General features: G+C 45.2%; 1 protein-coding gene across 1 annotated transcript in view; it reads left to right on the top strand.

Annotated features, from left to right (window-relative positions):
* GALNT2 (polypeptide N-acetylgalactosaminyltransferase 2) overlaps positions 1-27,345 on the top strand; it is a 1,163,038-nt gene that overhangs the window by 247,206 nt on the left and 888,487 nt on the right. The window lies entirely within an intron of this gene.

Below are 27,345 nucleotides of genomic sequence, written 5' to 3'. Positions count from 1 at the left end.
TTGGCCCCCTACTGATCACCCTATACACATCCTCCATTGGCAAGGTTATCTCCTCCATGGGTTTTAACTATCATCTGTATGCATATGACACCCAGATCTACCTCCACACCCCTGACATATCCACCACTACCATGGACAAGGTCTCCTCCTGTCTATCAGCCATCTCGTCCTGGATGTCCGCTAGATTCCTGAAACTAAACCTAGACAAAACGGAATTTATGATCTTCCCACCCCGGACATTGATAAACCTCCCAGATGTGCATGTCACTGTTAACCACACTACCATTCACCCTATCTCTCAAGCCTGCTGTCTGGGTGTCACCCTGGACTCCGCACTCTCCTTCACTTCCCACATCCAAAACCTCACAAAGTCCTGCAACTTCCACCTTCGTAACATCTGTAAGATTCGCCCTTTCCTGACCTCTGCCACCACCAAACTCCTCATCCATGCCCTCATAATTTCCCGCCTTGACTACTGCAATGCCCTGCTGTCTGGTCTCCCTATGACCCGAACAGCCCCACTGCAGTCCATCATGAATGCGGCAGCCAGAATTATCCACTGCTCCCATCGCTCCACCATGGCGGATCCCCTCCTTGAATCCCTCCACTGGCTTCCTATCCAGTCCAGAATCAGATTCAAGATACTGTGCCTGACCTACAAATCTGTCCCCAAAACCTGTCCAACCTACATTTCCGATCTTACTCAGAGGTACACACCTAGCCGCTCACTCCGCTCTTCCAATGAACTTCGCCTAACCGCCCCCCCCCCGCATCACCCAGTCCCATGCACGCCTCCAGGACTTCTCAAGAGCTGCTCCAACACTATGGAACTCCCTACCTCCACCCATTAGGGCAGCCCCCTCCAACATCTTCAAGAAAGCCCTCAAAACTCACCTTTTCATTATGGCCTACTACCCCTCACAAGTGCTCTAAACCCACAGCTGAACTCTGTTCTCCTACCTCTTGTGTCCCTTCCTCTACCTTTAGATTGTAAGCCTTTGGGCAGGGTCCTCCTCCTTTTGTGTCCAACCTGATCATGCACCTCCATTACTGTAGACCCATGCTATGCATCTGAGTGAACCTAACTTACCTAATCTCCATGCTCCCCTCCAGTGACTGATTAAGCATTACCTGGTACTCATACTGTGCTGTGTGATCTGTTTTTCTTGTATTCCTGTATTGTCATATTGCTGTATGTCACCCCTAAATATTGTCTGTAACCTAAATTAATGTACAGTGCTGCGTAATATGTTGACACTTTATAAATACAATAAATAAATAAATCTGTATGGTTTATATCACCAGACAATTACATGAGCTAAATATTATACAGACTCTAAATATGTTAACCATGCATCAGGTAAATTTATATTCCAATGAACTGGGTGGAGTAGTTGCCGGAGATGGAAATTATAATAGGATTTCCAATTCTATGACATCATATGTAGAGCCGTTCATATATTTGTTATGTACATAGTAAAAAGACATCAGCCCAGGGCGTAGCAATAGGGGTTGCAGAGGTAGCGACTGCATCGGGGCCCTTGGGCCAGAGGGGCCCCGAAGGGCCCTCCCTCAACTACAGTATTAGCTCCCTATTGGTCCTGTGCTCATCATAATCACTTCTATAGATACTTTGAATATTTGTAATCATTAACAAACTGTTCCCCATCCCTTTCTTGCACCTCTGACAATGTAGTTGGCCATTGGCAGATCTTGGGGCGCCATATCAGTTGTTATTATATATAGAGTGCTTGGGGGGCCCCATGTAAAACTTGCATTGGGGCCCCATGTAAAACTTGCATCGGGGCCCCATGTAAAACTTGCATCGGGGCCCACAGCTCCTTAGCTACGCCACTGCATCAGCCATCAAGTTCAATGTGGCACTTGTGGTCTAAAATGACTATGGAAAGTCTAATAGGAACAGTGCTATAAAGGGGGACAAACAAAGCATGCAGGAAAAAATGTTTGCTCTTTCCAAAACATATGTATGAAGGTGGAAGGCCTCCACAAAAATTTGAGAAAACTTCTTAGGAGTAATAAATCATTGAAGGAAGGGAAGGCCGAGTTTTGTTTTTTTCTCTGAATAAAACCTATGGTATGTAAACAGTTGAGCTTTTGAAAGTTTTAAATTGTTGTGGTTCAGAGAACGACTTCACTAAATCTACTTGAAACATGTCCGTTAATGTTATTATTAAACCTACTGATGTCATGGTTGTAGATGGGAAATTACATGTTTAAGGGCTGACATTTTGATACTGACTCAAGGGGCATGAGTCACATCAGAAGGATGCTTGAGAAAATATTCCTAGGCTCTTAGGGTCATTTGTAGTATGGAGGGATAGAGAGAAGCGCCTTAAGCCCTAGGGTAATAGCGGAAAGAGTGTCTCTCAAATTAAGGCCTAGAAGTTCTTGTTCTAGTGTTAATCACATCTTCTTGCTAGAATTTCCCCACCAATACTTGGCTAAATCTAAGTAGGTCACATACTAATATTTCAATGAAGGGAAAACTCATACCACCTCCTTTCTTAAGGAGCGTGATAATGTGTGTTGTGTGTGCGTTTTTTTTCTTTTTAAAATTATTATTCTTATTATTTCAAATGAATTGATTGATACATTTCCAGAGGTCCGTAAAAAAAGGATTTATGCAGGGGTGTAGGTGAAGTACGCAGGGCATATACAATCTTGGGGAGAGGGAACATTTTAAAAAGTGGCAAGCTGCCCAGACCAAGAAAACCAATGTTAAGCCACATTTTGCAGTCTTTGCAGGGGTATATAATTAAGGTTAAGGAGGCAGTGAAGGAAAAAAAATGATATGATTTGTATGTGTAGTAGTAGTCCAGCCGTGATGTGATGAAGGCGTGGACTAGGGTTTGAAGATCCTCTGGGGGAATCAGATGTTTAATCTTTGCAATCTTTGCAGGGACCAGAACCATCTCTGGGCATGCAGGCAGACTGGCAACATCAGAACATGTTCCCACTAAGGAAGCATCAGAGCACGCTAACACCTTAGACACACTTGGGCATTCTGGCACACAAAGAACATCTGGGCACACTGGCACAAGAGAAACCTCTGGGCATGTCAAGGAACTGTGAGCCTCAGGGTCAGCCAAGACAGGACCAAAACCAGGACTGGCCAAAAAAAAATCATCATGACTAGACTTCGCAACTACTGGACTTTTACACGAGAATGCAGGATCAGACTTAGATGTCGCTGATTCCAGCAAAGTCAGTAACAAATCAGATTCAGGGGCACTAACAAGACAGGACAAATCTTCTGATGTATGCACTGAACCAGATAGGGACTCCACAACTACCTCTGGACTGGACAGAGACTCATCTAATACACTGGATTGGAGCTCATGAGGTGCTGCAGAACAAGTCAGTATTGCAGCAGCCCCCACTGGACTAGGCAAAACTAAGGAATTCCCTGGACAGGAAGGGGACTCTGGAACCTCTGCCACAGCGGCCAGAGAACCAGAATCTTTCAGGATACAGAGCTGGGTTTCAGGAACACTCATCAGACCGGACTGAAATTCTGAGATTTCTATTATTTTGACCAGAGAATGTAACGATCGGTGAAGCACAGAGAGGTCTGATTACCGGTGACCTGCAGCGTCACGGGGAATACAGACGTATACCAGATTATATGTGATCTGCAGTATCACCGATAATCCAATATACTAGCTAACCTCCGTTCACCTGAGTAGAGTGTAGTGTTAGGTGTAACAGTAACACTTAGAGGACTAGGCCTCAGTACAGCAAGACGTACTGTACAGATTCCCTCCGCAACCGTGAGCTCTCCAAGACGGGAGGAGTCAGGCTGCCAGCAGGAAGGATCTTCTGGAAGTAACCCTCAGGCGGAAGGGTCACTAACAGAACAAGGAACCGCCTCCAAGAGTGAGGTCGGTTCTCGAGGTCGGACAAGCCAGGTCGTACACACACGGACAGATAAAGTACAATACAGTAGGCAAAGGCGGAGTCAAAGTACAGGCAGGGTTCGGCAACGGGGTATCAGATATATCGGGGTACAAAATCAGGAGGCAGAAACAGAGTCTAGGAACGAGCCGAGGTTCGGCAACAGAGTATCAGAAATATCGAGGTACAAGGTCAGAGTTCAAGAGAGTAGTCGAGCAGGCAAATTGTCATAACAGATAATCACAATCAAACTAGTACTTTAGCTATCAATATCTAGCTAAGTGTAGGATTACGGCTCCAGCCGGTCCCGGCACACTTAAGGATCTGACTACGGATCTGGGTGCTCCCACATATGTGATCGCAACGCCAGACAAAGCAAGAGTGAACAGCCGGCAGTATATATGCCCCTATGCATCCCCCAGCACCTCCCAGATTGCTGGACCAATGGGGAGCGGAGTAAGAGTCAGCTGACCTGCCTGATCAGCTGACTCTCTCCCGGGTGTCATAAGGGCTGTTTGAGTGCGCGCGCGCGCGTCACTCTAAACCCTGTGGGACTACGAGTCCCAGCCACCGCAGCCCCGCTCAGCGGTGTCTCCGCTGCGGGGACATGTGCGCGAACCGCCGCGTCCAACGCGGCGGTTTCGCCGCGTTGCCCCACCTGCTGCATGGAGGCAGCCGCCTCATGATGTGAAGAGGCGGCTGCCTCTCCGTGTGCTGCGGAAAGAGCCGCCCGCCGCTGGCTCATGGCGGCGGCTCTTCCGCGATTCCTCACAGTACCCCCCCCCCCCCCCGAGGAGTGGACTCCGGACAGCTCCTTCTGGGCTTCTCTGGATGTAAAGCGTGAAATACCCTTACTAGCTCATCCGCATGCATGCGGTTCCCAGGTACCCATTGCCTCTCCTCAATGCCGTACCCCTTCCAATGCACGAGATACTGTACCGAGTTCTGTACAGTACGTGAGTCTATGATCTTCTCCACCTCATACTCGGGTTGGGCATCGATTAAGACAGGAGGAGGAGGAGTGGGACCCACCTGGGCTGCGGGTTTGAGAAGTGATGCGTGGAAAGACCTCACTCCACGCATGCTGGCGGGAAGATCAACGGTATACGTGACATCGTTGATCTTCCTAGTAACTGGGAATGGACCCACGAACCTGGGACCAAGTTTGTCAGAGGGTTGTTTCAGGGTCAGGTGACGGGTTGAAACCCAAACCAAATCTCCTGGTTGAAATTTCCACTCTACCGAGCGTCTCTTATCAGCCTGACCTTTCTGACTCTGAAAAGCTTTAACGAGATTATTCTTGATGGTCCGCCACATGTCTTTAAATGATCTTTGCCAGGCCTCCAAAGCTGGGAACGGAGTGGATGCAACTGGCAAAGGAGAGAATTTAGGCAGTTTACCTGTCACAATCTGAAATGGACAGAAACCCGAGGAAGAGCTCTTCAAGTTATTGTGGGCAAATTCTGCATAAGGTATATATTTAACCCAATCGCTCTGTGTCTCGGCAACATAGCACCTCAAAAATTGCTCTAAGGATTGGTTAACCCTCTCCGTCTGGCCGTTTGTCTGCGGGTGGTACCCCGAGGAAAATGACAATTTCATGCCCATTTGGTGACAAAATGCCTTCCAAAATTTCGAAACGAACTGGACTCCCCGATCGGATACTATGTTTTCTGGAATGCCATGCAGTCTGAAGACATGGATGATAAATAAATCGGCCAGTTCCTGGGCCGAGGGGAGTCCTTTCAGAGGCACGAAGTGGGCCATCTTACTAAAACGGTCGACCACCACCCAAATAACTGACATGCCCTCCGATCTCGGAAGCTCTCCCACGAAATCCATGGACAAATGGGTCCATGGTTCACTCGGGGTGGGCAAAGGCTGTAAAGTACCTACAGGTGCCAGGCGGGAGGGCTTGCTTTTCGCGCACACCGCACATTCCCTGACAAACTCCTTACAGTCGGCGGCCAGCGAAGGCCACCATACACATCTGGCCACGAGATCTTGTGTTCTAGACGCTCCCGGATGCCCCGCGTTCTTATGGGAATGAACCATCTCCAAGATCTGGAAACGGAGTGGTAACGGAACAAATAATACCCCGTCCGGTTTCCCTTCTGGGATATCCTGCTGAAAAGGACTCAAAGTCTCTTTCCAGTCCTCCCAAGTCTCGGTGGCGGCTAACACCATACTTCGTGGGACAATGGTCTCGGGAACAGAGGGCTGTGCTGTCTCTGGCTCAAAACACCTAGAAAGTGCGTCCGCCTTGGTATTCTTACTACCTGGCGTATACGTGATCAAAAATGTAAATCTCGAGAAAAATAGCGACCACCGAGCCTGTCTCGGGCTTAACCTTTTAGCCCCCTCGATGTATTCTAGGTTTTTGTGGTCGGTATAAACCGTGATCGTGTGCTCAGCTCCCTCTAGCCAATGACGCCACTCTTCAAAGGCCAATTTGATGGCTAGGAGCTCCCTGTTGCCTATGTCGTAGTTTCTCTCTGCCGGAGAGAACCTTCGAGTAAAATAGGCACACGGGTGTAGTCTACCCTGAAGACCAGAACGCTGGGACAGCACAGCCCCCACCCCGATCTCCGAGGCGTCCACCTCAACAATAAACGGAAACGAAGTGTCCACATGTCTGAGTATGGGGGCTGAGCAGAACAACCCCTTTAACTTAGAAAAAGCCTGTAAGGCCTCGGGAGACCAATGAGTGGTGTCTGCCCCTTTTTTAGTAAGGCTAGTGAGAGGGGCGACAACTGTGGAGTACCCCTTTATAAACCTTCTATAATAATTCGCAAACCCCAAGAACCGTTGCAATGATTTTAACCCCACCGGCTGTGGCCATTCCAGGACTGCAGAAACCTTGGCAGGGTCCATAGACAGACCTGAGGTGGAGATTATATACCCCAGAAAAGCCACCGACGTGACCTCAAAAATACATTTCTCGAGTTTGGCGTATAACCGATTCTGCCTCAGTTTGTCTAAAACCATCCTGACATGAGTTCTGTGTTCCGGGAGGTTGTTAGAAAAAATGAGAATGTCGTCAAGATAGACTAGGACGAACTTCCCCAAGACCTCCCGAAAAACCTCATTGATGAGTTCCTGGAAGACGGCCGGGGCATTACACAAGCCGAAAGGCATCACCCTATATTCGTAGTGCCCATCAGGGGTATTGAAGGCCGTCTTCCATTCATCGCCCTTCCTTACACGCACCAGGTTGTATGCCCCCCGTAAATCCAGTTTTGAAAATATCCTAGCCTCAGTGACCTGTGTGAACAAATCGTCTATAAGTGGTAACGGGTAACTATTCTTCACCGTGATTTTATTGAGGCCACGATAATCAATGCAAGGCCGTAAACCCCCGTCTTTCTTTTTAACAAAAAAGAAGCCTGCCCCAGCGGGTGACCGGGATGGCCTAATAAACCCCTTTGCCAAATTCTCACGGATGTACTCCTGCATGGCGAGTTTCTCGGGACCAGATAAATTATATAAATGGCCTCGAGGAGGCATACAACCAGAACGAAGGTCAATGGGACAGTCAAATGGGCGATGCGGGGGTAATTTATCCGCGGCCTTGGGAACAAAACACATCGGCATAATCTGAATACTGTTCCGGTATACCTTCCACCTGTACCTTAGTTAGACCTAATGTTAGTCTCCCCAAACACTGCTGGAAACAATGAGGTGACCATGCTGTCAACTGTCCTGTGGCCCAGTCTATTTGTGGGGAGTGAACCTGCAACCAAGGCATGCCTAGGATTATAGTGGAGGTGGACATGTGTAAAACAAAAAATTGTAACTGCTCCTCGTGCAATACCCCTATGGTGAGCTTCACAACCGGAGTCTGTGACAGGGGACAATTCCGCTGCAAAGGGGAATCGTCAACAGCCGTAACCTGAATGGGGGGTCTCACGGGAGTGAGTAGTAGACCCAACTCCTGAGCAAACTCAAAATTCATAAAGTTAGACGCTGAGCCGGAGTCAATGAAAGCCTCAGTGGCAACAGACTTATCATCCCATGTGATAGTACAAGGGAGAAGTAATTTTTTCTCTTTAAGAGGTGAAGGTTGTGTGCCTAGGGTGTCACCCCCCACTACTCCTAGGCAGACCCGTTTCCCGCCCTGTTGGGGCAATTTCGCACCCTGTGCCCTGCCTCTGCACAGTATAAGCACAGTTGTTCCGTCATCCTCCGCCTTCGCTCCACCTGGGTCAGTTTTGATCGACCAATCTGCATCGGCTCTGGTGAAGGCAAGGCCGGAGCGGGCGAGACAGGCGGAGATGCTGTTACAGAGGATGCAGCAACCGGTGCCGCATACGAAGTCACCCTGACACGGTGACTACCCCTAGCCTGCCTCTGATGGCGTAGTCTGCGATCTACTCGAATGGCCGATGATATGGCCTCATCAAGAGTCTTGGGCTCGGGTACCGTTAACATTAAATCGGAGACCTCCTCCGTCAACCCAGACAAAAAATAATCCATTAGTGCGAAGTTATCAAATCTGGAGGTGACTGACCACCTGCGGAACTCCGCCGCATAATCCTCGACCGAACCCCTGCCTTGCCGCAAAAGTTTGAGCTTCCGCTCTGAGGATGCAGCAAGGTCAGGGTCGTCATAGATTATGGCCATGGCCTTAAAGAATTCCTCTACCGAGGTCAGGGCGGTATCGGTGGGAGACAGGTTATATGCCCAGGATTGGGAGTCCCCAGTCAACAACGTTTTAATAAAGATGACCCGTTGGGTCTCAGTCCCCGAGGATCGGGGTCTTAATTCAAAATATGATAACACTCTACTCCTGAAATTCCGGAAGTCAGACTTGTGGCCGGAAAACTTCTCAGGGACAGGCATACGTATGTCATCACTAGGAGGGGATCGCACTGAATCAACTGATGTCTGGAGGGTTCTCACGGAGCCGGATAAGGCATCAATTAAGGCTTTGTGCTGGCCTAGTGCTTGGTGAATGCTATCCACCGAAGTGGCAAGCACAGTCAGAGGATCAGTGCGTTCCATCAGTTGTTTTGGTCTGGCGTTCTATAACGATCGGTGAAGCACAGAGAGGTCTGATTACCGGTGACCTGCAGCGTCACGGGGAATACAGACGTATACCAGATTATATGTGATCTGCAGTATCACCGATAATCCAATATACTAGCTAACCTCCGTTCACCTGAGTAGAGTGTAGTGTTAGGTGTAACAGTAACACTTAGAGGACTAGGCCTCAGTACAGCAAGACGTACTGTACAGATTCCCTCCGCAACCGTGAGCTCTCCAAGACGGGAGGAGTCAGGCTGCCAGCAGGAAGGATCTTCTGGAAGTAACCCTCTGGAAGTAACCCTCACTAACAGAACAAGGAACCGCCTCCAAGAGTGAGGTCGGTTCTCGAGGTCGGACAAGACAGGTCGTACACACACGGACAGATAAAGTACAATACAGTAGGCAAAGGCGGAGTCAAAGTACAGGCAGGGTTCGGCAACAGGGTATCAGATATATCGGGGTACAAAATCAGGAGGCAGAAACAGAGTCTAGGAACGAGCCGAGGTTCGGCAACAGAGTATCAGAAATATCGAGGTACAAGGTCAGAGTTCAAGAGAGTAGTCGAGCAGGCAAATTGTCATAACAGATAATCACAATCAAACTAGTACTTTAGCTATCAATATCTAGCTAAGTGTAGGATTACGGCTCCAGCCGGTCCCGGCACACTTAAGGATCTGACTACGGATCTGGGTGCTCCCACATATGTGATCGCAACGCCAGACAAAGCAAGAGTGAACAGCCGGCAGTATATATGCCCCTATGCATCCCCCAGCACCTCCCAGATTGCTGGACCAATGGGGAGCGGAGTAAGAGTCAGCTGACCTGCCTGATCAGCTGACTCTCTCCCGGGTGTCATAAGGGCTGTTTGAGTGCGCGCGCGCGCGTCACTCTAAACCCTGTGGGACTACGAGTCCCAGCCACCGCAGCCCCGCTCAGCGGTGTCTCCGCTGCGGGGACATGTGCGCGAACCGCCGCGTCCAACGCGGCGGTTTCGCCGCGTTGCCCCACCTGCTGCATGGAGGCAGCCGCCTCATGATGTGAAGAGGCGGCTGCCTCTCCGTGTGCTGCGGAAAGAGCCGCCCGCCGCTGGCTCATGGCGGCGGCTCTTCCGCGATTCCTCACAGAGAATCAGAATTATCCATGTTACAGGGCAAGACTTCTGAAACATTTAGAGGACAGGGCTGGAGTTCCTCGGCTGTTACAACACTGGAGAGGGACTCAACAACATTGGTTAAATCAGACTGTGTACAGGGCAAGGTATCTAACACACTTGCTGACGAGGACAATATTTCAATGGCTTCTGCTTTGCTGGGCAGAAATTCATCAAGTTTTATTAGAGCAGACTGTAATTCCAAAACAGCTGCTAGACAAGTGAATATTACTGCAACACCAACTGAGGTAAGCAGTGCCTCAGACTCCTCTGCTAGAGGGTTTGAAGTATCCAAAGTACTGGGTGAAGCATAAGACTCTGCGACCACAGCTTCACTGGACAGGATCACTGAACAGTCCATATTGCAGGGCAAAACCATGGAAGCACCTGCTGGACAGCATAATGATTCACCTGAGTTTCATTGGAGAGATCTACTGCACAATTCATGGTACAGGTCAAATTTACTGGAACATTTTCTGAACAAGGTAATAATTCTGCGATTTCAGGTTCACATAGCAGATGCTCTGAGCTATTCACGAAACTAGAGCGAGGTGTAGAAACAGGAAGATCAAGACACAATGTTTGCGCATCTGAATCACCATTCATTTGTAAAATTGGAAAATTCAGATGCTGGGGTTCTGAGGTTTCTAGACAGGATTGCTGGGACTCGGAAACTGATGTAGTGCATCTGGTTAACAGAGAGTGTCAGTGGTGCGCCTAAATTAATCAGCAGCTCACCTAAATGGGATAGCCCCAAAACCCCTAGTGCATAAGTAAATTTTAAAACGATTATTAGGCAGCGCTAAATATAAAATATAAATTTAATCACAATCACTGATTATTCAGATTACAGTAGATCAGTTCAATGGGCATAGCCACTAATAAATATAAATACAGATATCATAATCATCCACGCACCAATCATCTCAAACATCTACTGCAGTAGAAAAAATGGGTCGATAAGTGCACTAAAAATAATAAAAAATGATAAAAAATTAAAAATTAAAAATGCAAAGGATATGTCCTTGTTTAAATATAGCAGCATAGAAATAGATCAATTCAAAGTCAACAGGCAATCTGAAGTAATGATCTTCAGTATGTATAGCGTAACAGATCCTTGCAGATTCCGCAAGTTGATATAAATAACTTTGATGGAGGATTTCCCACTCACCAACAGTGTAAGGAAGCAATGTGTGAAAACAAATGTCCGCAATGAAGAGTGAGCTAATACTCACGATCCCCTGCATGAATGGAGTAAGATTCCTGAAGCCGCTCAATCCAGTGTGTCCCGGCCGGTGACTAACACTGGAGAGTCTGTGACCCACTGAAGATGACTAAACAGCGGTGTCGGGCTGGTATGTCCGGCTCCAGTGCGGGTAGTGTGGCGTCCCTTGATCTTACTTCCGGAACGGTTCCCCCGGATCTCCGTGGCGTGTTAGTTGGACACACCTCCTTCCTCAATAGTCGTGACGTCACTACAGAGTTAGCCAATCGCTGACGCGTTTCGAAGGCAACGTCCTTCTTTCTCAAAGCTGGCTTCAGGTTGGAGGGGTCTGCTTTTTAAGGGAATGGTGATGTCATCATTGTTACAGAGAATTGATTCAAATTCATTCAAAAGCATAAAGTTCCAGATCTTTATTTAAGCCATCCGGCACAAGAGTATTTAAATTGTAGATCCAATTCGTTTCATGCCTAGACATTTCAAGAATGTAGTCTCCTCCCCTCCATGGTCTCTTCACGAGTTCTATCGCGTAAAATCTCGTACCATAGACTCTACAGTTATGTTGTTGTTTATAGTGATCAGACAATGGGTGTTTTTTATTCCCTTTGATGATATTAGCACAGTGTTCTCCTAAACGTTCTTTCAGGGGGCGTTTAGTCCTCCCTACATACTGTTTTGAGCAGGGGCAAATAATGACATAAATGACACCTTTAGTGTCACAGTTCATGATGTCCTTAATAGGAAAACTGTTGCCCTCTGTAGTTGAGATGATCTCATTCACTCTTTCAACTGGCATCCGTGATTCCCTACACATTCTACAAAATCCACAATTCTTAAAATAGCCCCCCTTGGTTTTACCCCTAGTTTCTTTAACTGTGGGGGCTATGATGTTACCTAAATTACGTGATTTTTTAAAGATCACTCCTGGATACTGTGGAAGTAAATCATTCAGCAGGACATCCTCCCTCAATATCCCCCAATATTTCCCTATGATCTTCCGCAGTTTCATAGCTTGTGAGGAATAATTCAATATAATTTTGGGATCCTGTTCCAATCGTATGTTTTCCTCTGTTTTCCCTGTCAATAGATTTTCCCTTTTGGTATTTCTTGCAAATTCCCTTGCTGTGTCAATATTCTCCGAACAATATCCTTTACCCTCAAATCTCTCCTGCATCTTATCAGCTTCCTCCTCAAAATCACCCAATGTAGTGCAGTTTCTTCTCAAGCGCAGGAACTGCCCTTGGGGAACATTCGCCAACCACCTCAAATGGTGGCAGCTGTCCACATTAATATAACTGTTTATATCCACTTCCTTGCGATATGTTTTAGTCATGATAACATTATTCTCCACAAACACCGTCAGATCTAAAAAATTAACTTCAACCTTACTGAAGTCTCCTGTAAAAGTTAGATTATAATCATTAACATTAATCCAGGATAGGAAGTCCTCCAGGCTCTCCCTAGTGCCCCTCCATATGAAGAAGGCATCGTCAATAAACCTCCTCCAGAGCACCAGGGCGGCTCCGGGGCCCTGTGGTCCACCGAGTATAAATCGTTCCCAGTGGGCCATATAAAGATTCGCAAAAGCCGGAGCGAACCGGGTCCCCATCGCCGTCCCGGTGCCCTGGAGGAAGTGTTGCCCCCCGAACACAAAATAATTGTGCTTCAGGATAAATTGGATAGCCTGAAGGACAAACCCAACCTGGACAATAGGCAGCTCACCATCTTGTGTTAGAAAAAATTCCACTGCCTCCAGGCCTTTATCATGGGGAATGACTGTGTATAGTGAGCTAACGTCAATAGCATAATGATTCTGTGACCTGAGTTTCATTGGAGAGATCTACTGCACAATTCATGGTACAGGTCAAATGTACTGGAACATTTTCTGAACAAGGTAATAATTCTGCGATTTCAGGTTCACATAGCAGATGCTCTGAGCTATTCACGAAACTAGAGCGAGGTGTAGAAACAGGAAGATCAAGACACAATGTTTGCGCATCTGAATCACCATTCATTTGTAAAATTGGAAAATTCAGATGCTGGGGTTCTGAGGTTTCTAGACAGGATTGCTGGGACTCGGAAACTGATGTAGTGCATCTATTGGCATCTGCTGGATCAGACAGGAGTTGAACTTTATTAACACAGGTAATTTCTGCAGAAGTGTTTGCAGAGGCAGGCAAGATTTTTCTGGTGTCTGTTTCACTGAACAAAGAGTCATGAGTACTGGCTAGGCTGGACTCGGAAGTCAGCAGGACCTCTGGATTCTCTGCTGAGAAATTTGCGCAGGGCAAGGTTAATAATGTATCAGTGGCTTCTGTTTTACTGGTAAGTAACACTGAGTTATCCATGGTACAGGGTGGAATTGCAGGAACTTCAATTTCACACAAAAAGAGCTCCGAATCACCTGCTGAATCAGCCAAAGGTGCTGAAGCAGGCGGGTCAGAACGCCAAATTTGCGAATTCGGAGTCACATAAAAATCATCCAAAATCAGTTCCCACACATCAATCAATGGAGCCACAAAGTCATACCCACACACACCAGTTTTTATTAGGTTATAGGCAGACTTAATGCATGCATTCAATACTAATTTACTTTTTGCTCTGTAAAATTGACAAAATGAACTTGAATCATTCTTCCATTCATTGACCAGAGCTTCCATCTCTCCTTTCTCAAATGGAGGATTCCAAGCATACTTAACAGGCAGATCATGGTTTGCAGATATGATTGTAGCAGGGACATATATTGGGTTAATTAGCAGGTGATTGGCAGATTCCTTATTCCTAAGAATCTCCAATACCTGTAGCAAGTGCTGAACTGTAGTGTATGCAAACTTTCCTTGCTTCACAAATAAGTTGATTTGTTCAATACTCTGTAATATCTCCTCATAATCATACTCAGATAATTCTTTTAAACAAAAATCTTTATTTTCCCTAGCCAGGGAGGAAAGTTCATTAGTAGTTTTATAAGTCCATTTAACTCCCCTGAAAGACAATTGCATTTCATTATCTGTTAATGGCAGAATCTCATTATAGGTCTCAGTCGCTAAGGATAACGACTCTGCAGATCGGACACGTTTCTTAGAACGTTTGCGTTTTGCCTTAGACCCTGCTGTTTTTGGTGATTTATTCAAGGCTGCAGGAAAATTATCAGTAACACTTTCTGCTTGCTGAACATTTTTGCAAGCAATTGAAGGAGAAGCTGATTGGCCTGCTGCCAGGAGTTCATTAAGAGGAAAAGGCAATGGATCTATGCGCAACCAGTTATGGATCACAAACGCTAGAAATTCCAGCGGTCTCTCTTTCAAATCGGAATGATTGAGAACATCAAATGCCCACTGGAATAATTCCCCTTTAAACAAAATATAACTTAGTTGGAGTGCCCAGGTTGAAACAGGAGTCGCTTGGAGATCGGGATTGGCCAGGAACCTGGCACATTCAGAGAAAAACTCATTTTCTGTTTCAGAGTTAAGTTCTTCAAATTTCTTAAAGGAACAGGAACCATAATTAACAGTGTCATACTTTCTGGGAATCCCCCCCACAATGGGGATTGGTAAGGGGGTTTTCATAATGTAAGGCTTGGTGGTGTATTCTCCACAGTCAGCATGCAACGCATGAGCTGATGTGGAGGAGGTACACACACTAGCACAAGGAAACAGGCTATCCCTAGTATAGTGGAGGGGAGGACTGACTCCAATAGGAGATTGTGGCGCACAGAGCCGGTGCAGATCCGACAGCCACAAACAATACTTTTGCGATATCGTCTCAGCGCAAGGTAGCGCTGAGCGCATAAACCAGAACTGAGGAGATCAGGACAGGTAGACAGAATGAATGCTTGCTAGCTAGCGGCTACTTAGCGACAGCAAGCGTCCAAAACAAGACAGACTGGAATGAGGCAGCCAATGTGATTGCAGCGATGGCGTGCCTCACAAAGACAGGACAGGATAGTCAGGAAATAGCAGGATCAAGATAGATGAACGTAACACAGATAAATATACAATAAGTATGTTTTCCTAGCGTATTACAATTACAGCTATCAATGAAACTATTTGTAACGTCTGACTAACATATGTATATATCGGCAATGAACCGATATGACATAAGCAGGAACGCTGACTAGGACTGGAGTAATACAGGGAACAGGACTCAGAAGGATTCACTATCTCTTCGCAGAGATGAACGCAATCCACAAACGGTAACAGGACAGGATTCAGAAGGATTCGTTATCTCTTCGCAGAGATGAACGCAATCCACAAACGGTAACAGGACAGGATTCAGAAGGATTCGTTATCTCCTCGCAGAGATGAACGCAATCCACGAACAGGACCAGGAGCAGGATACTAGCTCAGCACGGGTGCTCACGATACGCGCAAACTACCAAAACGTGCTGGAAAGCTGACTAACTGCACACAGGATATAAACAGTTCGTGTACGTATACATCAGCGACACTGATGTATCAACGTAACACGAATACAAGGAAAATAATAAACGTGCTGGTATGCATATATATGGGCAATGAACCAATATATGATGCAAAACCAGCAAAGTATCTTTAGAACAAGAAACCTGATCGGGGGCTGAAGCGACAGCAAGACAGGCTTAAACTGAAGCTATGAAAACCCGAGGAGTCCTGCAGGAAGCAGATCTTTATACTGAGGTCATCCAATGGGAGCAGACATGCAGATTCCCACACAGGTGAATGATAATCAGTCACAAGCTGACAGCAGGGAAAGGCAGACAAAGCTATGCAGCTTGCATGGAAAGAGATCAGAACTGCCTGAGCTGCAGCACTACTACTTCCAGCAACACCTGCTGCAGCAGCGATCATTACACTATCTAGCTGTGATCAAGAGGTGCATTCCGTAGGGTAGGCAGTTTTTTCTGTAGAAGCATAGGATATTGTATCTTTTGTTAAACAGCTAGAAAACTGACACTGCAGAGGAGTAGTACTTTATTGATTGCAGTTTATTGATTGCAGATTATTGTCTATTAAAGGTGTGCTGACCTGAATAATTAGGTCGATTTTAATATTAATATTATTAAAAGTTCTTTGCATTATTCCTTGCATAGGCGCATGAGTTTTATTAAATATTATCTTATGGAATGATTTTTACGCATAAAAATGTACCCGTTGCACGTGTTGTGCTAAGAAGACCTATACTGCAATGTAAACATGGCCCAGGTCTCAAGCCTATCCTCTGTTTACAACATGTAGCAAGAGCTATATATTATAGAGCTATATGGAGCTATAGTTAGATCCTGATCTTGCTGTCGGATGATCTGGTTTTGTTAATTCACATTTTGGAAGTGAATAAAGTCTACTGCTGGGACGCTGGTCGTGAAGTTGTCCGGGACCTGGAGTTTTTTCCGTCTTGCTGCCGCCTCTGTCTGTTGTCTGTTTAGGTACAGGCTGAGTGGAATCCACCACTGCTACCCTGGAATCAGTGCTCCTCTGAGGTAGGAAGACACTGCACTCATCTGGAAACCTTTGGCCTCGCTGGATGCCAGCTCCATCCATCCATTGGCTGCTTTTGCTCCACCGCAGCAGGGACACCTCTGTTTCAGCCCCTCCATGATGCCAGCCACTAATCGGGAAGTAAGGGCCGCCGCAGCCAGGCACTTCTGTGACAGTCAGATTATCTTGACCAACCCAGCTAAATGCTGCCCAGGAGTCAGGAGCCACCACAGAAATTACTACTGCAACTTTTGAAGTGAAACACCTTGGCCAGCACTACCAGATGTCAGCAATCAGGGTCCTCAGCAGCATCAGTCATCACCACAGTTTTCTTTCATGAAGAACTGGGTCATCACTGCTGAACCTTGACCCCCCCCCCTGCCCTGCCCTCCCTCCGAAGTCTCCTTAGGGATAACAGATGATTGTGAAGTGCGACTGGTGGCACCATAGTATGGCAGCCTCGGCTCTTGGCTTTCGGACATTATCCCTCTATCCTTCTATCACGCCTCCATGCCACCAACCTGTGATTTCAAAGGAATTGTGTGATGCGCAGTGATTTTAACCTATTTTAGTTCCTGGACGTAGTTTCTTCATGCGCACTCCCGCGGCCGATCGTGTGCGTGCACGCGCGCTCCCGGCCCGCGGTTCATTAACCAGGCAATCAGTGAATTGGGCTATAGTGCCCGATCACTGATTCCTCTCCCCCGCTGAAAAAGCGACAACTTCTCTCGGAAACTTAGCTTTTTCTGGCTGTTGCCTCCCCCATGCGTCTCTCTAAGCGTATGTTACGCTTAGAGTGACGTCATGTAAACAAACTCATGGCCGCCATCCTGTGGCCAAAAAGTAAAACTACAACTAAAAGTAAAAAAAATAAAACTAAACACCTTTACATTATAAAACTATTGTTTACATCCCACCCTCCCAAAAATACCCAAATAAAATGTTTAATATAGAAAAAAAAAAAAAAAAAAATTACAATAAAAAAAACAAAACCTGTAAATATTTACCTAAGGGTCTAAACAAATATCAATGTAAAGATGAAATATTTCTATATTTTTTTTATTTTAAACTTGTAAATAGTGATAGATGCAAAATGGAAAAAATGCACCTTTATTTCCAAATAAAATATTGTCGCCATACATTGTGATAGGGACATAACTTTAACGGTGTAATAACCGGGACATATGGGCAAATACAATACGTGAGTTTTAATTATGGAAGCATGTATTATTTTAAAACTATAATGGCTGAAAACTGAGAAATAATGAATTTTTTCCGTTTTTTTCTTATGCTTCCTGTTAAAATGCATTTACAGTAAAGTGGCTCTTAGCAAAATGTACCCTCTAAAGAAAGCCTAATTGGTGGCGGAAAAAACAAGATATAGATCAGTTCATTGTGTTAAGTAGTGATAAAGTTATAGGTTAATCAATGGGAGGTGAACATTGTTCAAGTGAAAACGTGGGCGGGTGTGGGCGAGCGAGGTGAGAGAGTACAGGCGCGCGCCTGCTTCGGGCGCGTGGCGGTTGCGTGCGCAGCTAGCAGTTTGCGTGGCTTGTTGCCTTGTGATTAAAAATTCAGAATGGCTTTTTGCAACATATAGTCGTATTAATGGGTTGAGAGAAGTTGCAATTCTTCTCTAAGAAAGTTCTTTTTCTATTTCCAGAGATGCAGACCTCTTCAGCAGTTTCTCTCTAACCTGAATTGGAGTTAGTTCCTCATATTGTTTCTTTGATTTTTAACAAGAGAGCCACGTTTGATCAAAAGACCTTGAACAAAAGCTTTGTGAGCGGACCAGCTAGAAGAAGGGCTGCTTTGGGGACCTCAGTAATTAAAAAAAAAATCCCAAATGTGGTCCTTCAATCCATCAACAAATACCTTGTCTGTAAGCAAGGAATTATTTAGCTTCCAATAGAAAGGTTTATTTTGAGGTAGACCATCTTTGATAGAAATGTGGACTGGGGCGTAATCTGATCTAGTTCTAATATCGATATCAGAGTAGATCACTTCCTGAAGCAGAATCTTATCAGTCAAAAAAAAATAAAAATCAATCAGAGAATGTGTTTTATGTATGTGAAAAGAACGAGTAATCTATTTCTGTCCCATTGGAAATCCTCCAAGGATTATATAGACCATTCCATTTCAGCTGCTTATCTACTATACTAAAAGGTGATCTAGTAGTATTCTGAGTTGAAGAGTCCAAGGCAGTTATCACTGCATTGAAATCTCCACCTAGCAATAAAAAGCCCTGTTTTATAGCGGTTAACCAGTTGAGCAGCTTCTGCAAGAATGTTCTTTGACCTGAATTAGGGCTATAAAGGGAAACCAATGTAAATAAATGGTCATTGATATGTCCAACAAATATGATATATCTACCCCGTGTGTCTGTTTTGATTATTATTGGTGAGACTTTCAAATCGCTATGGAATGCTAATAAAACTCCTTTTTTTTTCTTTTTTTTCTTTTTTCTAAAGGTACTATGATATATGACTGGGTACTGTGGGTTATTGCACAATTGTATGTATTTTGCTAATAGATGGGTTTCCTGGGCAAAAACCACTTGAGGAGATAAGAGATTACTTCCTTCAAAAATAAATCCCTCCTATGAGGGGGATTTAATCCTCTTATATTAAGGGTCATTATTTTCATGGACGTTTGACAAGAAAAACGTGCTCAGCTGGTAATATAACACATCTAAAAAAAGGTTATATTCCCCATGCAATAAGTACCATAAAAGAACATATATATTTTCATATACCCTTGAGATATCACAATTGGGCCAGTGCATAGCATAAAAACAGTAAGAAAACAAAAAGATAATATATCACAACAGTAAACCAACACTACAAAATTGGCTGTAGTACAATGTGCTTCAAGTGTTTATTAGCCACCCAAATATGAGGGCAGAGGGGGAATACCCTTATTCTACTATATCAGAGACCTGAAAAATCAGAAATAAGGCTTGGAGAGGGATAACATGAATTGATCTATTTCTCAATGCTTATTTTGTACACTCTAGTTTGAGAAGATTTTTGAAAAATGTTTAGTTGCCATATGGTGGTGCGATTCTTCTGGGTCTTGTATCTGCAGTTGTTTCAATAGCTTGCAACCTGTTTCAGACAAAGAAACAACATCATTCTTATTACGGAAAGAGAAGATCAATTTTGTGGGAAAACCCAATTTGTATTGAATTTGTAAATTGCGTAAAGCTTTTGCAAAATGTTGGAGTTCTTTTCGTTTCTGGAGACAAGTCTGAGTAAAGCTGAATATGAGCATACGGGTCTGGCACGGAACCCATCTTCCTGACAGCCAGCATAAGATCTTCCTTAGTTTGGTAAAAGCGGGCTACAACATCTCTAGGAATTGAATCCGCCAAAAAGGAAGGTTTTGGTACACGGTGAGCCCTGTCAATCATTAGTTCCACATCTGTGACATTTGGCAATATCATCTTAGGCCTAGTGCACACCAAAACCGCTAGCAGATCCACAAAACACTAGCGGTTTTGGGTGTGGATGACAGAGTTTAGTCCCAGTGCACACTGTGCGGATCTTGATGCGATCCGCTGGGTGTTCACCATCCGCATCAGCATCCGCATGGCTAATGTATCTCTATGGGCTAGTGCATACCGGCGGTTTGAGGTTTTTAGCAAACCGCAAACGTGCAGCAAGAGGCACGTTTCCGGCTTGCGAAAAACCTCAAACCGCCGGTATGCACCAGCCCGTAGAGCTACATTAGCCATGCAGATTTTCAGGTGGATTCGGCCGGTGGATCTGCCCGGTGTGCACTGGGCCTTAGTCAAGGATTTAAGCTTTAAGTTGAAATTCACTACTAGAAATCTGCTCAGGGATTCCTCTTAGTTTTAAAATTTCATCTACTCCTATCTTCTAGATCCGCTGACTTAAGCTTCAGCCAAGAGATCTCTGAGGAAGGTGCTTCAGAGGTTTCCAGCATTTTATTGTGTTCTCTAGTAATCTCAGCAGTTCTGTCCTCAGATCTATAAACTCTGTCTCAGAGAACTGACAGTTCCTGTTCCACGGTGTAGGGTAGACATGTTATTACCTAAAGTACGCTTCAGAAGACCACTGTTTTTGTAATCAGTATGTATTCACTCCCAAATAGAGTAGCATCTACCTTAAACACTATTTCTGCAAAAACTATTTATTCTGAGAATTGATACTCTTGCCTGGGCAGGCGATTATAATATTTTACAAAACGAGACCTTGGACAAGTCCGTACCTTATCACATTTCAGCTTCTTGTTTTGACAGAGAGGCCTTAAATTATATTTTTTACCTATACTCTCTTGTTGACAAATGGCATACATTTAAAGGGAACCTGAGGTGAGTGGGAAATGAAGGTTGTCATGTTTATATATATATATATATCCTGACTTTCCTGCTGATCCTCTGCTTCTAATCCTTTTATCCATAAACCCTGAACAAGCATGCAGATCAGAGGTCTATGACAAATCTGACAAGTTTAGCTGCATTCTTGTTTCAGGTGTTTGATTTAGACCCTACTGACCAGAAACATCATCAGGACTGGCAGGCGAATGGTATGTTTAAAAGGAAATAAATATAGCAGCTTCACAACTCTGGTTTCTTTCAATGGTGCTAAACAAAGGTTTAATTTCACTCTTCAGCCCATCAGACATACTCTTAAATGGAACCTATGCTTGCTATTGCCTCTAGTCTTTCCACCCTCACTTACTCTAGCAATGCCTTGTGTACAGTGTCAGACCATACCATCTGCCCTCACCACTATGAACAGTCCAAAGGGCTTATTTTAGTACAGTCCCATAAAATATGCAACAAAGTTCCTATATTCTGACAGTTCATCCAACATAGAGCAGACTATTTATTTGTGAAGGCAGCCAATTTCCTAGGAGTGTAATGCCATTGGAGTGTAATGTTTCAACAAGTTTTTATATCAAAAATTCAAAAGAAATGGTAAAAAATGTGCAAAAATTAACCTTATGCAGGGGGCTCATGTTTAGACAAAGGGGATTTTCAACATCAAGTAGAAATTGCAGATAATGAGAATATACAAAATCCTAGCAAGACAGGACAACAGTACATAACCGTCAGGGGTTAAAATGGTTAAAAAAATAAATACATTTGCAGAATAAAAGCCAGTGCAAGGAGGAAGTTTTAAATAGAATCTGTACTCTAATATTCTTACAATAAAAAGCATACCATTCTATTCATTATGTTCTCCTGGGCCCCTCTGTGCTGTTTCTGCCACTCCCTGCTGCAATCCTGGCTTGTAATTGCCAGTTTTAGGCAGTGTTTACAAACAAAAGACATGGCTGTTACCAGAATGTGATAGGCTCAGAGGAGCTCGGTCTGTGACTCACACAGAACCTGCAGGGGGCGTGGAGAGGGTGTGTATAGCTTCTATCCTATCACAAGCAGAGCTGCTTGTTCCAGTCTGAGTGCCTGAGCATGACAAAACCATCAGAGGAAAGAAGATTAGATTATATAACAGAGATAATACAGCCACTGTGCAACTAGGAAAGGCTGCAGTAAGTCACACCACATTAGAACAGGTATAGGAACTTATAGGATAGAAGAAATGAGGCTGAAAATTTTGTTACAGAGTCTCTTTAAGAGTCATCATCTCAATATACTAGTGCAGGGAAACTCAAAGGAAAGCCAAGTAGGACAACCCAACATTATCTGCATGGTCGACCCAAGCATCCCACATCTTAGAGAACTGAAGCATGCGATCTTCTATCATAGCCAACATTCTTTTATATATCATGAGACAATGGACTCGAGAGACCACCACCAATGTATTTCAAGCATAGGGGATTTCCATTTGGATGCTAAGTAGGGGTGAGCCTAGTTAGCAGAATGTTGGACAAGGTGGTGGGTGTGTTTATCACCCGAAAGCAAAACTGAGGCACTGAGGGGAGGGGAGAGTGCCTTACCAATTACTTTAGAGATATCAAGTTGTTAACCTGGCCCCAAAAAGTAGATACCACTGGACAATCCCACCACATGCGATAAAAAGTCCCTTTTGCCCCAACATCATCTAAAGCAGAAATTTTAACTTTGAGCGTAGATGTTAGAAACTTTAACTGGGAGGGGCGTGGCTAGCGGCCGCTCATAATGGACGTCTTCTAGCAGAGCTCTGCCAACCCTGTCTGCATCGGCACATCCCCAGCAGCGCTATCGCCCCAAAAAGCCTCACACAGCAACCCAGAAGCCCACCATACCCTCAGCAGTCTTGATGGGGGGCAAAAAAGGCAAACGAGAGGTAGAACTGGCCGAATCCTCCAAGCGGGAGTCGCGCTCCCGGAGATTCAAGATGGCGCCCAGCAGCAGTCAGCAGAGAGTGCAGGAGCGCATGGAGAGCGATTCGAACGATGAAAGCAGGTCAACCAGCCTCAGCAGACCTCCACCCTCCGGTCGTCAGACTGAGGTAGGAATAGACACCCTGGACTCTCTCCCTGCCCGAGATCAGACGGTGCTCAATATGTTTAAAGTGATCTTTCAGAGAGAGCTGGAGGAGGCCTCTATCAAACTGGCCACTCGCCTCTCTAAGGAGATAAAAGAACTAGGGACTAGGACAAACGAACTCGAGCAACGTATGGATAATGTGGATATAACATTAGAAGAGCATCTCAAAGACCAAGAAGCGACTCAGGCAGACCTCCAAGCAGTACATCTGCGCATGGAGGACTTTGAAAACAAAGCCCGCAGAGGCAACCTTCGGGTCAGGGGCCTGCCTGAGCACATAACTGACTTGACTTCCACGGTGACTGCTCTTTTCCAGGAGCTTGTTCCCAGCATACCGATCGATAGACTAGAGTTCGATAGAATACATAGGGCCCTAGGCCCGGCAAAGTCTAATGGTCTCCCCCGGGACATTGTCAAGTTTACCTATTATAAGTCTAAGGAAACAATCCTAAAGGCAGCAAGAGCTAAAGACGACCTCGAGTTCCAAGGCCACCATTATCAAATTTTTGCTGATCTGGCACCCGCCACGATTCGGAGACGCAGAGAGATGAAGCCCTATACTAAGATCCTTCTGGCTCACAGCATAAAGTACAGCTGGGGTTTCCCCTTCAAACTCATGTTTTCCTACAATAACCGGGCTCATGTTATGTCGAGCCCGGAGGAGGCCCAAAGGAAGCTGGAAAGGCTCAAGTTAACACTCCCTGCATCCTCCCCACCTCATAGTCAAGGCTCCCCTCGTTCTCAACCTTTATGGGAAAAGGCACTATCGCAGCGGTCCTCTAAGAAGCGCAATAAGGAGACCTCATAATCAGTGGCTCAATCCGATCCCGAAACCCCGAGGGCCGGAGCCTTATCTGATCCGGGGTGATTCTATTTGAATAGAATCGTAGGCCTTGCATTCTGACTTCGTAGCCCGAGTATAACCACACATTCGCTAGATGGGACACTTATTAAAACTGGTATCCGGGCTGGACTATGCCCACAGTGCTCCCTTAAGATCTCTATAAGCATCTGATAGCTCACTTGCAGTTCCTAAATGTTTACAGGATATATATGTTCCCCCCTCCCTTACCCTTTCTGTTATATGTATATGTGTTTCTGCACTATCGGTCATTATGTGATGCGGACAACCGACTTGAGACTTCTAAGTAGTTCAAAGTTTTTTGCTGTTTACAAGTTGTTGTTTTTTCTTTTTTGCTGCAACTGGGGTTCTGGTGGGAGATATAGTTGTTCTCTTTCTTGCCTCTCTCATAAGAGTAGTTGACGCTTAAATTGTGAGGGTGGGCTGGTTTAGTATATAACTATACGGGTTTTGGGTTTGAATGGCGCTGTTATACGTTATGTTTTGATTTGATTTATTTAGCCATGCAGACAGGGTGGGGTTCTCCCTCCCGTGCGAGCGATTTATTTTTTCGCTTGCTTTCTGGCGCCGTGCCTGGATGGCCCAATCCAGACTCGGGCTCCTTTAAATTTTAATATCGCCTTCTTGTCCTGTATTCAGGACAGCTGGCGAGCTAATCTTGGGTCTCTTTCTGTTCTTTCCTTTCCTTTTTACTGTCTCCTTTCCTCTTTTCTTTTCTCCCATCTTTACTTCTGGTCCCCCCTGGTCGCATCAAAAACTTTAACCTCTGATCCCCCATGGATTCATGTGTCAACGTTGTGGTGGCTTACTCGGGCCTTCTCCCTTGTTTTTAGACATGGCTAGTCCACAATTGAAATTAACTTCACATAATGTGCAGGGCTTCAATTCTCCACATAAGCGGAGCAAAGCCTTTCACTACTACAAGTCTCTGCATACAGACATAGTATGTCTACAAGAGACCAGGTTTTCAAGGACCAGCCAGCCTTCCTATCTCAGTAAGCACTTCCCAATGGCTTTCCATGCCTGTGCGAGGGAGAAGGTCCGAGGGGTGACAATAGCCTTTAGACGGGGCTTACCCTTTAAATGCGAACATGTTTTTGCCGACCCTACAGGGAGATACCTATTGTTGCGTGGAATCCTCTTTGATTCTAAAATTACTCTGGTCTCCTATTTCGCACCCAACCAATTTCAAGACCGTTTCCTCTCCCACCTCCTCCAGGTTGTAGGTCAACACGGAGAAGGCATGATAATTCTTTGTGGCGACACAAATATGGTATTAGACGTGGAGATGGACAAGGCGTATAAGCTTGGTTCTGCAGTTGCTCCCCAGCCTATTTCTACCGCCCAGTCGCTAGCAATCTCCCGTTTGTTTCGGAATAATGGACTGTTGGATGTTGGATGTTTGGCGTGAGCTTAACCCACGGGCACGTGATTACACTCTTACTCAAACCCACACGGGAGCTTCTGCAGAATCGACCATATCTTCATGCATGCCCCTTATTTGCATAATGCCACGGTTGCAAAAATACTCTGTTCCCTGGTCAGACCACGACCCAGTGCAAATCCAACTGTCTTCCTTGATACCCAGAGGTAGGGACTTTACCTGGACACTAAACGACTCCTTGCTTTCAAGGCAAGATGGTCGAGAGAAGATTCATTCTTTTCTAAATGAATATTTGGAAACCAACGAAGGCTCGGTCAACTCTGCGGCTTCTCTCTGGGGAGCCTTGAAGGCAACAGTGAGGGGACGAATAATAGGTTTTGCTTCTTAACTTAAAAAGCAAAAAACCCAAACTATAGACGATCTGACAAAGCAGTATGAGGAGGCGGATCTAGTCTGGAAATCCTCCCCATCGGTAGCCTCAAGGCTGGCAAGAGATAGATTGCGCTTGCAACTGGACTCATTATTGAGTGAAGAGGTAGAAAAGCAGCTTAGGTGGCGTAAGAATGTTTATTAACGCTGGGCTAATAAACCACACACCCTTTTAGCCCGCAAACTAAAAAATCATAAATACAGCCCCCCTACTTTACGGGTAAAGGGCCCCCGTTCTCCCCCTACTGCAAATCCTTGCAAGATTGTCCAGTATTTTCAGGACTTCCTTCAGGAGTTGTATGGAGCGGAGAGCCGGATTAATAAGGCCAGTTTAGAAGCCTATCTGGGCTCACTTCAGCTCCCCCCCCCCCCCCTCAACGCGGCCGATGTGGAGGACCTTAATGCTGACATAACCTCGGAAGAGGTCTTAATGGCTATTAAGTCACTCAAAAACGCAAAATCTCCAGGGCATGATGGCTATTCCCCATTTTTATATAAAACATTTGCCCAAATACTAGCTCCCCTTCTACCTCAAGTATATAATGAGTATTATTATTATTATTATTATTTATTTATAAAGCGCCAACATATTCCGTGGCGCTGTACAATGTAAGAAAACAAACAAGGGATACATAATGATACAGACAATGATATACATCAAATATAAACACTGATACAAGATACAGCACTGCTGATTACAATTTGATTTAACATGATGACTAAAATGTATAAATGTCTAACAGTGTGCACGTAATTAAATTAATAACATTCCATGACACAAAAGGGTGAGAGCCCTGCCCTTGCGAGCTTACAATCTAAAGGAATGGGTTGGAAACAAGAGGTGGGGAAAGTATACAGTATATAGAATAAGAATAAGCTTTTGAACCAAGAAACACTTCAAGCCAATATCGCCATGCTCCCTAAATCTGATATAGACCATTAGAAGTTAGTAGTTTCCATCCCATCTCACTCCTCAATGTGGATATAAAACTTTTGAGTAAAATACTGGCCACACGAATTAATAGATTTCTACCCTTAATAATCCACAAAGATCAGGTGGGCTTTGTCCCAGGGCGCCAGGCCTCAGATGCAGTGTACAGGGCTATTCAGGTGTTTGAAAGTCTCCACTATAGGAAGATCCCCGGCGTCTGCCTGAGCCTAGATATATACAAGGCGTTCGATACATTATCGTGGGACTATCTATACTCCATCTTGCAGCACTGGGGATTTGGGCCCTCTTTTATAGCTTGGATTCAGGCCCTCTACTCCTCTCCATCAGCCAAAGTACATTATGCGGGCTATCTCTCCTCTAGTTTTGCAATTGAGAAAGGGACCCGTCAGGGGTGCCCTCTCTCCCCAATTTTATTTATCATAGCAATGGAGCCGTTAGCCCAAACAGTCAGAAAATCTGCAGAGGTCCTTGGTTTCCAGATAGCAGGTAC

The sequence above is a fragment of the Hyperolius riggenbachi genome, chromosome 4 (assembly GCF_040937935.1).
Source record: "Hyperolius riggenbachi isolate aHypRig1 chromosome 4, aHypRig1.pri, whole genome shotgun sequence".
Lineage (NCBI taxonomy): Eukaryota > Metazoa > Chordata > Amphibia > Anura > Hyperoliidae > Hyperolius > Hyperolius riggenbachi.
The sequence above is the reverse complement of the archived record's forward strand: the minus strand, read 5'-3'. Positions and strand labels throughout refer to the sequence as shown.